Genomic DNA, 5,145 nt, shown 5'->3' with positions numbered 1-5,145 from the left:
CGCCCCCGGCAGCCGAGAGCCAGGGGCTCCGTCTGCGTGGAGCCTGGAACCAGGGGCTCTGTCTGGGTGGCAGTCTCTGAGGTGCCAAGGGGGTGGGGGCGCAGAGCCCGAGGGGACCCTCGGGGTGCGGCGCGTGCCCATCCATGTCATGCCTCTGGTAGACTGGCTACGGCTGGGGCTGTCTACCCTGGGGGGTGCGCTGGCATGGTCCTGGGCCCTCCCATGCGCCCTCCCATGCGAACTCCACGCTAACTCACGCGCCGGCAGAGAAGCGTGCCTGTTTGCGCAGCCTGTTTGTGTGGCTCCGGTCGCGTGGCTCCCTGGGGGGCTGGGCGAAGTAGGGGCCTGGGCGGGGCTTGACCCGGCCTGGCTCCACTCAGCCACCTCCTCCCACACACACACTAAGGGGTTAGCCCCCTCTCTCCACGGGCCCTGCTTACCTCTGGCTGTGCTGGGGGTCAGCGGGGGGCTCCGCGGCTGCTGGAGGGTCTCTGGGGGGCTTCGGGGGAGCGGGGGCGCAGCAGGCTTTCTCCCACACGTCTCTTGCTGCTCCCACGTCTAACTGGGGATCCTAGCCACCCTGACAGTGAAGTAGCATTTCCTGATGTCTAGTCTGAATCTACCCTCTGCCAGCTTGTGACCATTATTTCTAGTCACTCCTGGTAGTGCTTGGGGGAACAGGGACTCCCCCAATACCTGCTGGTCCCCTCTGACTAGTATGATTACAGGTTGGACAGATGATGGTGGATGTTGTGGACTGGGAGGGCTAGCCCTGATGTTACACTTGTACTTGAGCTCTTCATCCCTCAACACACTCATTCTTAAAGCTAGTTATGCTTATCATAAACATATCTGTACCACGCCTTGCGTTTGTGTGGGATTTTTTTTTTTGTGTGGTGGCTTGACACTGAGGGTGCATCCACACATGCAGGCACATATGCCTGCAGCACCTAAAATAGAAGCAATATAAAAAGCTGCCCTGTGCTGGCCTCAGCAGTACAGAAAGCTGCCCTGGCAAGTAACTCATGGCTACTTGTTCTCAGGAGCTTCTGGGGCCCAGCCAATTGGTACCTGGGGACACTACCCCTTGTGCCAGCTGGACTGCTGAAGAGTTCCCTGCCCCCTCTACCCACTGCAGCAGTCTGGCAGTGGGGCTGCTGTCTGGCTGTGACCTGCTGCCACCTGCAACAGCATATGGCCCTAAGGCTGCACGCCTGCCAGACCCAGATGGTAGGCCGATGCAAGTCGGCAGCAATCTGATCTGGCTTCAGATCCAGCCACTTCAGATGGCAGTGATCTAATCCAGAGCTCCGGACTGGGTTTCCACCTCAATCTAGCTGAAGTGGCTCCGAAGCTTCGGAGCTGCCTCGGAGATCCAGCCATAGGGTATAATGGGGGAATCAATGAAATATCTATAACTTTGTTGTTTTTGTTTGATTTGGATGCAACTTTCCAGCATGGTAGCCTCTGCTGAGAGCATGAAACCTTCCAAGTTTCAAGAAGACTGGCAAAGGGGCTTGGGGGGAACTGTACCCCAAATTCTTAAAAGCCAAACTCATGTCATGGCTGTGTGTTACGTCACAGGGGGGTAAAAACTGCAGGGGTGGTGGCCCCTGATGAGGCCACAGAGCCTGCCACGTTTCAAGAAGATCAGTGCAGGGTTTTGGGGTGAACTGTACCCCAAATTCTTGAAAGCAAAATCTTGTCACGTCTATGTGTTACACCACAGGGGGGTCAACACTGCAGGGGTGGTAGCTCTTACTGAGGCCACAAAGCCTTCCAAGTTTCAAGAAGATGGGTGCAGGGGTTTGGGGGGACCTGCACCCCAAGCTGCAGACAAGCAAAACTCGTGACTTGGGTGACCCTGTGTGTATTAAGGTGCAATGGGGTGAAAGCTGCAGGGATGGTGGCCCCTGCTGTGGCCACGATGCCTGCCAGCTGTCAAGGAGATCGGTGCAGGTGGGGTTTGGGGCCCTGCACCCCTAGCTGCTGACAGGCAAAACTCATGCCATGGGTGCTTGTGCAGCTGACTGTCTCTGCCCTGGGGTGATTGATTGTCTGTATTGATTCTTTCCTCTCCTTAGTCTGGTTTTATAGGTGCTAATTGATGGCAATTAACTGGCTATATTAGCTAGTTCCTGTGTATTGAGCTGGTCCCTGACTGAATCATGATTGATTGGTAACTGGTAACATAGTAGCTTAGCAGCCAGGCCTGCAGTAGTCTCCCCCACACCCAAGACAGAGACAGTCAGTCCCACAAGCACCCATGGCCTGAGTTTTGCCTGTCAGCAGCTCGGGGTACAGGGCCTCAGAACCCCCTTGCACCGATCTCCTCAACAGCTGGCCACCATCCCTGCAGCTGTCACCCCGTTGTGCCTTAACACCCAGTGTCACCCATGGCATGAGTTTTGCTTGTCCACAGCCTGAGGGGCAGTTTTCCCCAAACCACTCCACCAATCTTCTTGAAACTTGGCAGGATTTGTGGCCTCAGCAAGAGCTACCAGCCCTGCACTATTGACTCCCCTGTGTTGTAAAACATGGACGTGACAGGAGTTGCATTTTCAAGAATATGGGGTGCAATTCCCCCCAAACTCCTGCACCAATCTTCTTGAAGCTTGGCAGGCTTCATGCGCTCTGCATAGTCTACCATCCCTGAAAATGTCATCCAAATTGGACAAAAAACAACAAAGTTATAGATATTTTATTGTTTCCTCATTATACAATAAATGGGGAACCGCTTCGGGAAGCCTTACAAGGCCAGCGCTTCAAACCAAACATGTTGATTCAGATTCTGAAGCGTCCAAAGCTTCTCCGGATCCAAAGCTCTGTCCAAAGCCTTGCATAGCCCTACCAGATGGGGACTGGACAGCCATTAGAGGTATCTACCCCTCTGGGCCAGCTGCCAGTGGGCTGTGCCTGCAGAGTTGACCTTTGTTTCATAGATTTCATAGACATTTGGGCTGGAAGGGACCCAGAGGATCATCGAGTCCAGCTTCTTGCCCCAGGGTCAGCAGGGATCATAGGATCCCAGCAAGATAAGCATCCAAATGTGTCTTGAAGGCATTCAAAGTGGGTGCTTGAACCACCTCCATTGGCAGTCTATTCCAAACCTTGGGGGCTCGGACAGCAAAGAAATTCTTCCTTCTGTCCATCCTGAATCTGTCACGGTGGAGTTTGTGACCATTCAACCTTGTCATCCCTTGGGGCACTCTGGTGAACAGACGTTTGCCCAGATCCTGATGAGCACCCCTGATAAACTTATAGGTGGCCACCAGATCACCCCGGAGCCTGTGCTTTTCTAGGCTGAAGAGTCCCATGGCTCTCAGCCTCTCATCATAAGGTCTGTTTTCCTGACCTCTGATCATGCCTGTGGCTGTCCTTTGCACTCTCTCTACATCCTTTTTGAATTGTGGAGCCCAAAACTGGACACAGTACTCGAGCTGCGGCCTCACCAAGGCTGAGTACAACGGGAGAATGACGTCCCAGGATTTGCTTGAGAAGCATCTCAAGCATGGGTACAAGCCAGCATTTTGCTTGCTTTACTAGCCACAGTGTCACACTGAAGGCTCATGTTCATCTAGTGATCAATCATGACCCCCAAATCCCTTTTGTCTGTAGTGCTAACCAGTGTAGCACTGCCAAGCCTATAAGTATGCCGCTGGTTTTTCCTTCCAAGGTGTAGAACCTTGCATTTTTTGGTGTTGAACACCATCAGGTTCTCATCCACCCATTTCATGAGCCTGTCAAGATCTTCCTGGATCCTCCTTTCCTCAGGTGTGGATGCTTTACCCCAGAGTTTGGTGTCATTGGCAAACTTTGCCAGTCCACTGCTGACACCAATGTCCACATCATTAATGAAGATGTTGAACAATATAGGTCCAAGGACAGAGCCTCGAGGGAACCCACTGGTGACCATGCACCAAGGCAATTGGCTTCCATCAACCACCATCCTCTGGGTCCTACCGCAGAGCCAGTTCCCCAGCCAGTGGATTGTGGTGAGGTTGAGACCGCAGTTAGTCAGTTTTGCCAAGAGGTGATCATGGGATACCAGACTGAAGGCTTTTTTAAAGTTAAGATACATGACATCAATCTCTTCCCCCTTGTCCAGGTGATAGATCAGCTGGTTGTAAAAGGAAATGAGATTGGTCAAGCAAGACTTACCCACAACAAACCCATGCTGGCTATCACTCAGGATGTTGCTGTCAGCTAGTCTGTTAAGGATGGCCTCTTTGATAATCTTTTCCAAGACCTTCCCCAGGATAGAGGTCAGGCTGATGGGCCTGTAGTTTTCCAGATCTACTTTCCTCCTTTTCTTAAAGATTGGCACAACATTGGCCTTCTTCCAATCTTTTGGTACTTTACCAGAGCACCAGGAGTTCTTAAAGATCTATGCCAGGGGATGAGCTATGATGCTTGCAAGCTCCTTGAGTACCTTTGGGTGTAAACCATCAGGGCCGGCTGACTTGAAAGTATCCAGCCTGTCAAGGTGTTCCTTCATGAGGTCAGCTTTGATGGAGGGCAAGGAATCTCCCTCACCCGGGCCTCCCTGACCCACAGTGGGCAAAGGCATTCCATGGGACTGGTATAAAACCACAGTGGACAGGGGCATCCCATGGGACTGGTTTGTGTGGCACTACTGTCATGTGTCCCCCTGCCTGGCCATCTGAGCAGCTATTGCCTGGAAGATGTTCTCAGCATGGTGGCCTGCTTTGAACTGTCAAAGCATGTCCTCCTGTCCCCAAGGGACCAGGAGGTCATCCACCTCTAGCTGGGTCCCGGGTGCCAGCTCTGAGCAGATTCCTCTGCCTGGGTACTGCCACTTGCCTCACTAGCAGGAATTCTGGTGTTCCCTATTTAAAAACTGAAAAATCCCAGAAAAAAAAATCCTGAGGTCACTCTATAAAACATCCCAAAATCCATGCTCTTCCAAAATTAAAATAAAAGACAATTATATATATATCTATATATATAGATAGATAGATATATATACCAACCCTGCCGCAGGGCTCACATGTCCCCTGCCTGCTCCCCCAGCCCCTCCAATGGTTGCCCTGCCTGGCCCCAGCGTCCTGGCACTTGAAAGAAAAAAAAAGCCCTGCACTCACCAGCTGTAGCAGCAGCTGTCCGGGCCTCCGGGGCCCCCCT

The sequence above is a fragment of the Alligator sinensis genome, unplaced genomic scaffold (genome assembly GCF_000455745.1).
Source record: "Alligator sinensis unplaced genomic scaffold, ASM45574v1 scaffold37_1, whole genome shotgun sequence".
In the NCBI taxonomy this organism is placed as follows: Eukaryota; Metazoa; Chordata; order Crocodylia; family Alligatoridae; genus Alligator; species Alligator sinensis.
This window is presented reverse-complemented; position numbering follows the sequence as displayed.